Source organism: Oryzias melastigma, linkage group LG10, assembly GCF_002922805.2.
Source record: "Oryzias melastigma strain HK-1 linkage group LG10, ASM292280v2, whole genome shotgun sequence".
Lineage (NCBI taxonomy): Eukaryota > Metazoa > Chordata > Actinopteri > Beloniformes > Adrianichthyidae > Oryzias > Oryzias melastigma.
This window is the reverse complement of record NC_050521.1, coordinates 26,095,871-26,108,274: the sequence shown is the minus strand read 5'-3', so window position 1 is coordinate 26,108,274 and position 12,404 is coordinate 26,095,871. Positions and strand designations below refer to the sequence as shown.

The window sequence follows — 12,404 nt, the reverse complement described above, 5'->3', positions numbered from 1 at the left end:
TTTAGGATGGAGAGCGACCGCCACTTCTGATAAGAAGTGGTTAAGGGGAGCACAGATTTAGATAAATGGGCAGGAGAGAGGAGGAAGATGAGGTGGAAGAGAGACGAGGACAGCCAGAGGGAAGGAGGTGAGGAGAAAACTGGGCTGTGAGGAGAAAAAAAAACAGAATCAGAAGGAGGAGAGGAAAAAGAGGAGAGCAAAAGCAAAGAAAGGATGACACGAAGCTCCTCAGACCTGCTAACACCATCCCGGCTGTGTGAGAGCGCGCGTTATGCAGCACATGTAGATAGCAGTGGCTCTGTGGTCTTGAGCATCAATAACATCAGGTTATCTGGAGTGTGGTCTGGTCACACGCTGCGGCACACACGGTGAGTGATAGCGGTGCCACAGAGGTGGCTGTCTGGGGTTAGCAAAGCTGTGCTCAACAGAATGTTGGAGATTTAAGACTCCAGGAAGCGGCTGAGATATGGAGCAGAACCAACTGCAAGCTGCAGCCTCTGCTGTCCACACCGGCCTCTCACACAGCGGTAGTTCATTAAATGCCCTTTTATTAAACAGTCATGGTTTTGAGTGAATCTACTGCAAACTTCCTCTGGAACATCTGGAAAAGACCACATTTGTGTTTTACACTTTGTTCCAGGCCAAAAGTCAAGCTAGAAGTCATGTCAAAGCAGCCATTTTCAGTGAAGAGTCTACGTAAACTGTGTTCCTTATATTCTTATTGGTGTCCAGTTTTTATGTTATTGTCCCCTTTTTCATTTCCCCCTAGACTCGGGGCAGGTTTGTCCGTTGGGGACGTAACAGGAAGATTGCGGGTTCGATTCCCACCTTGTCCATGTGTTGAAGTGTCCTTGGGCAAGACACCAAACGGTGATTGGCTCTGATGGAAGGTTAGTGCCAGTGCCACCAGTGTGTCAATGGGACTGTGACTGTAAAGCGCCTTGGTTCCATCGTGGAAGGTAGAAAAGCGCTTTTCAAGTATAAGTCATTTACCATTCTGAGTTCAAATTTCATGCAAGAGTCTCAACGACCGTTTTTGGCTCCACTTAAAAAATATCCAGCAGTTTAGTTGAACAAGGACGAGGTTTGACCAATCAGGGACTCTGACAGTGTCTTAGGCTGTATTCAGACTGGACACATTTGGTCCACTAAAATTGGACCAGAGTTCGTTTCCTCCATTAATCCAGAACAAAGTTTCAGCCTGAATACGTGCAAGTGGACTCCAGAACCAGGAACCGCTCTCAGACCCATCTTTCAAGGTGGTCTCAGTTCGTTTCCAATTGGAATAAACTTTGGTTCACTCTGAAATTCTTCAGTCTAAATACAAAGCAGTCCAGGAGCGGGATAACTGGACCAAGACAGCCGCCGTAGCCGGTCATTAGCGGACAAACGTGGAGCAATGATGCAACAGCAACTCACTGAAATGTGGTTGGATGAATGCAGGCTTACAACAACTTTTAATGTGATACACTTTGTTTCTTACACTATTTTGCCAAGACATCTGTCAGAAACACATTAGCATACCTCATAGCCGTAGCGTCCTCAGTAACCGCCTTACTAAAGTAGCAGTAAAAAGTGCTGAACTTGACATTCAAAATTCATCAGCGAAATAAAATGTTTGAATAATTGAACAAGATTTGCAGACTGCAGCATCTCCGTATTTCTCTCTTTTTGTTTTGTCCCACCCCCTGTAACTGTTAGCCAATGACTGAAGAGATCTTTAGTCACATGGTTTTGTTGACAAGCTTTGGTCCAGAGCAGTCTGAATACAGACCAAATGCAAGGTTTGGGACTCAATACGGAACAAATTAGGCGGACTCTTCCCAAGCAAATCATTTTCCCTGTCTGAATACATCCTTAGGGGGAGGTTGGGAAGCCGCAAAAGCCCAAAGAGGGGCCGTGCACGCCCCACAATGAAAACCAGAAGTCAAGTGGTTAAAGATGAAGAACTACGACAGGAGAAGGTAACTGATCTCATTACAATGGACTGCTTTAGTCTTTTTCAGAGTTAGTTGTCTCAAAGGTACAACCCAATACAAATAATTTAAAAAACAGTAAAAAGTGAGAATTACTAAACATTAACTCTAATTTTATGACAGTAAGATACAGAAAGTCTGACTTGTTTGAAGAAATGGTTTGATTTCACCTAATTATGGAAGAAAAACGGATAAAAACTCAATTTTAAGAGTTTATTTTATAAGAATTTCAACTTTTTTTATGAAAAAATAACTGACATTTAACTGTAAAAGAATATTTTTTTAAATACAGATTTTTTTCTGAACAAATTAAAAGAAACTCCTACTTGTGAAACCGTTTCAAACTTCTCAGACGTTTCTGCTCCTGTCCACAACTGAAGACTGGTTTGTATCTCTTCCTGTTTTAATGATCCCGTCAACTACAAAGATCCAATATTTAACCAACTATGTGAATAAAGCTTAATCTTCTATTGTATAAAATGTTAAATTTTATAATGGTTTGTCATCTGCATCACAAACTCTCCAAACGTGTGAACAGAACCAAATGACTGATCTAGAACTGGGTTTTAAACGGTCCCCAGACTCGCCGCCACCGCCGTCGCGTGGCATCCACTTAGCACCGCAGTCAATGTGAGGAGCGTTTTATTCAAGAAGAAAATCCTCCATCACGGATTATGGGATCAGTCAGGTACTCTAAATGTGCGTTTGTCAGGTGGACTGACAACTTTAGGCCACAGTGAGCGGCCAGTCAATCACTCAGAACAAAGCTCTGAAGCCTGCAGTCAAGCCTGGTAGACCAGGAGAAGGAGCGATTGTGTGAGTCCGTGTGTGTGGTCGTTGTGTTAGAGTGACGGCTGCAGCAGGAGAATCGCTATAAAGAACAGCTCAGTGATATTATACCAGGAGATAATAGAGATAAGCTTTAAAAAACTGATTTTATAGCAACACAAAATTGTAAATTTCACCGTAAAACAAAAATTTGTTGACTAAGTTTGCTATAGTTCACAATAAATGCTATTTAGAAATGTAAATGAGTTAAAAATATGTTTTCAGGGCTACAGTCCACGAATCACAAAGAAAACACATTTTCCTGCACATAAATTTCGTTTTATAAGACCAGGGTTGCAAGGTTTACATAAAAATTGAAGTAACAAACAAAATAAAAACAAAATGTCAATAACATTGATTTTTTTTTGTATTTTTATATCTTAATCATGGGGTTAAAATATCCATTCTAGACAAATTAAGGTCATTTTTTTTCTACAAACCTGTTAAAGGACCTAAAGCTGATTTTATTTTAGCTTTTAATTTCAGTTTTTAAAAGTTTTTCAGGTTCAGGTTTAAGACAGGTCCACCAGAAACAAAATGGTGCAATGTTTTCACTCTATATAGCCCTCTACATTGACTGAATATTCACATTTTTTGGTTAAAAGTTGTTTTTTTTAAACCGTTTAATAAGTTTTTGCTCTCAACGTTAGTTTAAGAAAGAAAAAATGAAAACATGAGTGTTCAGAAAAAACCTTGTCTCAAATTGTATCAAACATTTAAACATGATGTAAGTATATAGTATTAATGATAAATAATTTTTACTTTTTCAATACATCAAGTTGTCATTTAAAAAATGAACAATATGAGTGATTCTCACCATAAAGTTCTCAAAACCAGCCAAACTTTTCCCTCCAAAAGCGTTTTTGAGATTTCATGGAAGCAGCCATTTTGAAATGAGCAGGAACAGCCTTTCTACTGCCCCTAGTGGAGAGATGATGAACTACAGGGCAGAGAACAGACTATGTTCTACAAATGTTTTTTTTTAAGTACAGTTTGGATGATGTAAATGAGATAGGGGTCTCAGAAATGCCTGTATTTCATATCATTCTAATATTGGTTCATCTTTCACGCTCTCGTGATTTTTTTAAATACAATTTTGCGTGTTATTTTATTTTATTTTATTTGGTACATTGTGTTCTGCATTCTGATTGGCTGTTATTTTCCTCTGTGACATATCTCCTTTACGGAATTCTTTCTACATTTACATAAATCTTTGTTTTCATTCTATAAAACTGGACTTCTTTTTACTAAATGTTTTGAGCTTAGGGTTTTTAAAATTGAGAGAAAAGTGTGAAAATGTTGGTGTTTGTCTCAAAAAAGTGAGTAAAGTTTGTAGTAAGGATTATTACAGCCTTAAAACATCTATAGTTACTATATTTCAACAGGTTTGTTGCGTATTTCACCTATCTCAGGTTTATATTTAGTACTGATCAACGAGGGAACACTTTTTTTCAGGTAGCTGTCAGCTACGCTAACAGGAAGTCGAGCGCTGCAGGACACGCCGAGTGGTTTCCAGGGCAGGTCGCGCTCCTGAATAACAGTTGATGAGGTGTGTTTAGCTGATATTTTGCGGTGTGCAGGTGATTTCTAGTGATAGTGTTAAGGTTGGCTAGCTTTCCATTAGCCTGGACAGCATTCAGTCACCTTCACTTTCACCCTTCCTCAGGCCATACATTAGAATTCCCTCCATCCTCTCCATGTGTGTGTGTGTCGTTTGTCTTATAGTTGTTGGCCTCTCTGTGAGTTTGTGTGTAAATGTGTGAAAAAGTGAGAGCAAGTATTAATCTCCTCCATATTGCCTCCGTGAAATTGACATTTGACGGTAATTGTGTGGCGACAGCGATTCGCTCCTTCTCTTGCTCTGATTGGCCGAGGATATTACAGGCAGACGCAGACGCTCACAGTGTGACCGGTCACACTTCCTGTTGGGTAAAGGTAGCGGTCCCCAGCAAAACCAACCAAAAGCTTTAGCATTAATGGAACGATATAGAATAAGGAAACAATTATTGGTTTCTAGAAACTACTTAAAGATCCACTCAGATGAAAACAGTTTTTGTGTCATATTTCTCATGAGTATTTCTTCATTCAAGTCGTTGTAAATCAAATAAATGTTGAAGCTCTCAGCAATGTCCCACCCACAATTCAGAGGTGAATTTCTGATGAACTCCTTCCGCTCTGCAGAAACTATGTCCTATAAATAACACACTTTATTTTTATTATTTTGAGCTAAAATCAGCATAATCAGAATTAAAAGACCTCTGGGAATGCTTTAATGATCGGAGTTTAAATTGAATCGGCAAACATAATCAAAACTATTAAACTACATGCATATAGATGTAGTTGACATCGTGTTCATATCTTTTCAGAGGTTTTGTTGGGAATTTTCGACCCTTTTTCCAGAATTTTTAACTGGTTCAAGAGACATGCTTCCAGGTGATCTGTTGGGTATCCGTACTAAACTCTCCTCCGTGTCTTCTTTGTCCTCAGGTGTTGGAACAGGAAGTGATCGATCATCTCCAAACTCTTCCTGAAAACGAGGGAGTGTGGACTCATCCAAAATGATCACACGCCACTACGCAAGGTTTTAAGCTTTTTGGCATGTTCAAAACACAGAAGTACCAACAGTTGGAAACCAGATCACAAAGGAATAATTATCAATAATTGTAGTTTGTGTCCAGTCAGACTAAAATGACTTCAAGACTGACATTGATGGGAACAAACAAATTACCTGGAGCAAGATTTGGAACCACTTGGACTTTTTGGTCTGAACCTCTACCTATTGTAGGAAACGCTACTGAACAGTAAAAACACTAAAGAAGAAGAATTCTCCTTCCTGCTGCTACCTGTGCGCTCAGTGTGAACACCACCTGCTGAATGCATGATCATGAAACCGCGTGGATGCAGCATCAAGTTGCATGTATCACATAATCAGTCAGCAAGATTTGTGGTTGTTGAAAAAATTGAAAATCCATATGATACGCCTGTTACTCACCTACTTCCCCCAAATAATGTGGATTATTTTCACATTTTCTACTAGTTTTGCACATACAATGAGATAGAAACATGCTGGAAAACTGTCCAACCAAAGATTTAATAAACAGCTGAGATCTGGATCAGATTTGTTGGCACTCGTTGACCTTTTGATGGAGGATTTGCTTCAGTAAAGTGACCTCAATTGGTTTATAAAAGACCAGCAAATCACCAAATGTGACAATTAGCCAGCCGTTGGCTCTCCTTGTCTGTGCACGCTTCCTTCCACCTCTAAGCACCTTGGACAGGACCTACAGCCATTCCCCTCTGATTAAACCTCATAATTAGTTGTGTGTGTGTGCGTTTGATTTTTATCATAGTTTTGAGGACATCCTATTCTTCTCCAATCATGGGACAGCTCCCTGTGGGCATTCACTAATTAAAATCAATAGTCTTCTTCAGACTGACACAGACAGTCCAGCTACAGAGAAACGATGTGATCAACAGAAGACGGTAAACCTCATTTAACACATTCGACAAAGACGGACATTTTTAGAGAAAATAAAGCGCTTTTTATTTAAAACGCATCTCATTTCAAAAGCTGAGACGTCTCTGATGGCGTGATCAGGTGAGGAAGAGGATGTAGGAGGTAGAAGGTCACAGAGACCTTGTTGACCTGAAGATGTGCCCAAAGATAAACGCTTTTGTGTGTGCTCAATAGGCAACACTTTTGGCCACAAAGCACACAACGATCTTTAGAGCCGAAGAAGAAAGCCTTTAAGTGTAAAAGAGCAGTTGGTGTGTGTCTGTGTGTGTGTAACTGATGTGTTAATAGTGGAATGGGTGTAGATGATAGCAGTGGAGCAGTGTTTAGTCCCATCCCACATATTAACAGCTGCTTTCCATCCATCTATCACACACAGTCAGCGTGCCCGAAACACACCAGCAAATAGACACATTCATCAAAAACCTCTGAAGACGACAACACACAAACACACACACATCGCCGCGGCTACAGTAAGTGCCTCTGCAGACACACTCTAATAGTGTTGTGGTTGACAGAGTTCTGTGTGATGAATTGTATGTCTCTTCCAGACTTCTCAAAGTTAATTTTCTAAAGACTGCTGCCCATTGGAGAGGAGAGGAGATCATAGGAGGCTTGGAGTGTGGTCACTGTGTGTGTTTGTGTGGGACCGAGATGAGATGTCAGCATCTTTCAGCTGGGATTCTGTCTGGATGCTGTTTAGATGAAGGCTTTACCCTCTTCTTCTGTCACCACACGAATTAAAGGGAAAGTTTAATGATGGCGGAGGAATCGGGTCTGTGAAGGTAGAGCCACTAACCCCCTCTCTAATGGAACAAGAGCCCAGGTTATTCCAAAAACATTTAATTCATCGTTCCCTTACTGTAATGAAGTTTGGAGAATAATTAGACTTTTCACTGCTTCCATTAAACATATTTATATAAGTAACATGACCAGGAAGCTTCAGAGTGTTTTTATAAGTTTACAACTTTTTTCTCATTAAATTTCAACTTTCTCAAAATTTTAGAACTCTATTCTTCTAAGATGGACGTTTTGCTTTTTTTTAATAACTAATCTTGTAAAATTTTGATTTTTAGAAATAATTGTAAAACTTTCCTCTTGCAAAATTCCATCTTTTTTCATAATTTTACAAATTCTAGTAGAATTACAACAATTTTCTCACAATTTTATAACTTTATTACCATAAACTTACAAGGTTTTTCTCACTGCGACTCGTTTCATGTAAAGATTTTGACTTTTTTCTCAATAATTTGAAACTTTAGTCTCGTTTAATTGAGAATTCTTTCTTATGACTTAAGACTTTTTTCTTGTAAAATTACTACTTTATTTCTCACTATTTTGTTACTCTCTTCTATTATAATTGTGACTATTTTCTCATAACTCTATGACCTATTTGTCATAAAATTATGGCTTTCCTTTATCATTTTTTATAAGTTTACAACTTTTTTCTCATAAAATTTCAACTTTCTCAAAATTTTAGAACTCTATTCTTCTAAGATGGATGTTTTGCTTTTTTTAATAACTAATCTTGTAAAATTTTGATTTTTAGAAATAATTGTACAACTTTCTTCTTGCAAAATTCCAACTTTTTTCATAATTTTACAAATTCTGGTAGAATTACAACAATTTTCTCACAATTTTATAACTTTATTTCCATAAACTTACAAGGTTTTTTTCACTGCGACTCTTTTCATGTAAAGATTTTGACTTTTTTCAAAATAATTTGAAACTTTAGTCTCGTTTAATTGAGAATTCTTTCTCATGATTTAAGACTTTTTTCTTGTAAAATTCCTACATTATTTCTCACTATTTTACTATTGCTCTTGATTAAAATTGTGACTATTTTCTCATAACTCTATGACCTAGTTGTCATAAAATGATGGCTTTCTTTCATCATTTTTTTTCTAAGTTTACATAATCATTTTTTTATGTTTACAACTTTTTTCTCATAAAATTTCAACTTTCTCAAAAGTTTACAACTCTATTCTTCTAAGATGGACGTGTTGCTTTTTTTTAAATAACTAATCTTGTAAAATTTTGATTTTTAGAAATACTTGTGCAAAAAAAATCCGACTTTTTTCATAATTTTTACAAATTCTGGTAGAATTACAACAATTTTCTCACAATTTTATAATTTTATTACCATAAACTTACTAGGTTTTTCTCACTGTGACTCTTTTCATGTAAAACTTTGACTTTTTTCTCAATAATTTGAAACTTTAGTCTCGTTTAATTGAGAATTCTTTCTCATGACTTAAGACTTTTTTCTTGTAAAATTACTACTTTATTTCTCACTATTTTATTACTGTCTTCTATTAAAATTGTGACTATTTTCTCATAATTCTATGACCTATTTGTCATAAAATTATGGATTTCTTTCATCATTTTTTTTATAAGTTTACAACTTTTTTCTCATAAAATTTCATCTTTCTCAAAATTTTACAACTGTATTCTTCTAAGTTTGACTTTTTGCTTTTTTATAACTCTAGTCTAGTCTAATTTAGATTTTTAGAAATAATTGTACAACTTTCTTCTTGCAAAATTCCACCTTTTTTCATAATTTTACAAATTCTGGTAGAATTACAACAATTTTCTCACAATTTTATAACTTTATTCCCATAAACTTACAAGGTTTTTCTCACTGTGACTCTTTTCATGTAAAATTGTGACTTTTTTTCTCTATTATTTACAACTTTCTCCTTATAAAATTACAATTTGTAGCCATAGTTATAGGACTTTATTCTGGTAAATGTAATAATAATAAATATATTTTTGGTGGCCCCAATGATCTGTTGTACAGTGTGGAGGTTGCATGTTCTCCTAGAGCATGTCTGGGTTTTCTTTAATATTAAAAACTATAGATTTAATGTTGATTCCTGTGTCTTTAAAAGGAGTTTTTTTATGAAAAACTGCTAACGTGACTGGGGTAAAATTGTGATCCTACATGTATAGATGCATAGTAGTTCTAGTAAACCCCTCAGCGGAGCGACACAGAAAAATATTTTAAAGCACAAATGCAAGAAAATGAGTTTTACCTTCAGCTGAGTCCATATATACTGTGGTTAATGCACACATTCCATGACAATTAGTCGGTCCTGTTTGTGTGTGACAAAGTGCTGCCATTATCCCCCGCTGACAAAACCTCTGAGGGCAATTTCTAGAAATTATTTCAACAATAGCGCACGCCAAATGTCAGCATTCTCTAATTATGTTTATGCTAATTGTTAATTAGTGTCTTAATGGGATGATCTTAATTAACAATAGCCTGCAGCTGCTGCTGCAACAGGCCTGCTATAAAAGGGATGTAATTGCTGCGCAGAGCTGATGAACATGGATTTATTGGGCATTTTAACCGCTGTGCTTGTCGTTTAATTCTATGATGGATAGAATCACTGAGAGGAGCAGATACAGGAGGAGAGGAGGAGGAGCCATCCGTTTGGACAGGTGTGCAGACGGATGAAAGCTGGAGAATAATGTTATAACTTCAGAGAGGAGCTGATTCATAAGGGGAGAGCTACGGTGGCCCTGAAGTCCAAATCACATGTGGGTAGAGAGCTGATGAGGCAAACAGAACTTCTGCATTCTGTCAGAATAAATCGTCGTGACACAAAACTTCCTGTTGAAAAGGTGAACAAACATTAAACCACCATTGTGATCTTGAACATGTTTTACCGTCGAGTGAATTATGACACAATTTGCTCCTCAGGGCCACCGTAGAAAAGAGACTTCTTGCAGATCTCAGAGTTCCTGATCACCAAAGCGATTTAAGGAATAGACGCTTTTACATTCATTCTAAAAAGATTTCACACTTTAATTTTTTGGGAAAAAAGGGTTTCTGTTTTCTTTCTTGTGTTTTTTACATCACTGGAGTTTTGAACAAACATCATTTTTGCTATTTTTGTTATCAGAGGTGCCTCGATTCTGCCCGAAACTGATTTGTTAATGATAAATAAAAAGTAAATAGCATAAGTAAATGTAAACAAAAGTACTTTCAACTTGAGAACATTTATCATCTTTTATCACCGCAGCTTTAGCTCTCATGTTTACATTCTTTCATCAACTGTAACACAATTAATTCCAACAGATTTTAAAGCGGGGAAAAGTAAGTTTGTGCTAACATGCAAAACTTTATGTTATAGTAAACACTAATAAAGTTTTACAATGTAAAGTGTTTTATTTTGGTGCAAAAGCAAATAAAAAGCTGCTTCTCTTCCTGTCAGAATCAGCTGATTCATGTTGATGGTGAACACGGTTAAAGAGTTACGTTAAAGAAAGCATGTTATTTCAGTTTGTAAATGTTGAAGACATTTAATTATTTATTTATTTACTTGTTTTTTTTCCTTTTTTCTCTTTCTCTCTTTTTTCTTTTCTCCTTTTTACATTTTTTTCTTTTTCTTCCCAGTTTTTCTCTTTTTTGTTTCTTTTTTCTCCCTTTTCTACAGTGTTTTACATGTTTTACTCTTTTTCCTTTTTCTTCGTATTTCCTTCCTTTTTTTACTCTTTTTCTCTTTTGTCCTTTTTTCCTTTTTATCACTTTTTCCCCTTTTTTTATTTTTTCCATAGAAAAATGAAAAAGGTCCCCTCTTTTTACCCAACCTTCCTCTTCAGCTTTTCCATCCAGTCCAAAAAATAAAAATACATAAAAAAGGGAACAAAAAGGAAAAAAAATGAGAAATTAAAAAAAATTGGATACATTTTAGACTTTTCTCATGCCTCATGTAGCAATTTGGTGGCCCCAAGTGAAAAATAAAATGGAGCGGTTGTATTACCCATTTTTTTAAATCTATTCAGTTAGATGTCAAATAACTTTTTCTATGATCCATTAAGAGAATCAACGTCAAGAATTAAAGTTTTTTTTAAACTGAGATCATTTCAAAACTTGGAGACTGTGTGAGGATAAAAAAGAAATGATTTGGATCAAACGTATAAAATGCATTTATGAAAACTGTTACCACACACATATATGTTGTTTTTGGTCGGATATTCTCTCATGACGGCAGGTGAGGCACTGCTTCACCTGCCGTCACGTCCCCGGTTAAAGCATAGTTTAATAACGAACTAAAATCTGATGAACCGAACCTAAACACATCCTAATTATGTCCACCTGAGCAACTTTTACCCCCAACATTGGAATAAAAACTGAATTCTCTGCTCACTAACTTGTTGTTGACGGGAATATTCCATTACTGCAGAGAGACGAGGGAATCGTCACATGATCAGGCTTGTGTCATTTCAGTGATTTTAGTTTTTTTTGACAGAATTAGACACTTTTGTTAAGTGTTCTTGGGTTTTTATTAAATGTATTTTACGCAACAAAAAACAAAATAGTCCATTTTGAAAAGTTATTGGGGGTCAAGATTATTTTTTGGCAAAATGTACGTAAAATCCCAAAGCGTGTGGTGTTAGACGATCTGTGCTTTGACTTAATATCAGTTAAATCGATAAATTTACAGCTAAAGTGAGCCATCGTTGGACAAAAAGCATCTGAACGATTCAGATTTGACTTTATTTGACAGTTTTTACAGAAGTTCATCAACGCCGTGAAGCCGTAAAGGTTGACGGCGCACCAGGAAGGGGCGGGTAAACAAATGGCTAAAGGACCGAAGGGCCATCCTTTTTCTTTATTTTAATTAACCGCAGCCATGAAGAAGCCGTGTCCGCGCTCAGCTCCATAAACTGACGCCTTCATTCATCTTTTGGCTGGGATGCGTGCGCCATCAGTATGTTGATTGCCTGGTGGCGTGTTTTTTACGGTGGGTGTGTCTTGGTGGCGCAGAGGTCATAAACTGCAGAGTGGATACATTGTGTTGTGGAGATAAAAGATTCCAGTGGACAGATCAATAGGCCATATCAGCCTGCTGTTAAATTACTGATAACACTATTTGCTTTATTTGCTTTTTCCTGCTGCTGCACAAACGCCACAAATTCTCCGCCTGCATCTTCCAGGGTAGACGCCACATCTGGGTGGGTTTTGTGCGTCTTTACTTCAGAGAATCCATACGAAACGAACAAAACGATTCTCAGAAGTTCAGTTTTTAGTAAAAGAGAAAAATATTGTTTTTTTTATTGAAGGGGATGTGTGTCAA

General features: G+C 36.7%; 1 long non-coding RNA gene across 1 annotated transcript; it reads left to right on the top strand.

Moving 5' to 3' along the window:
- The first annotated feature begins 768 nt into the window (after window positions 1-768).
- On the top strand, window positions 769-6,079 carry LOC112137865. The gene is made up of 3 exons (XR_002917639.2): window positions 769-890; window positions 1,862-1,964; window positions 5,292-6,079. It is a non-coding gene; the product is annotated as an uncharacterized LOC112137865 (long non-coding RNA).
- Window positions 6,080-12,404: the final 6,325 nt, after the last annotated feature.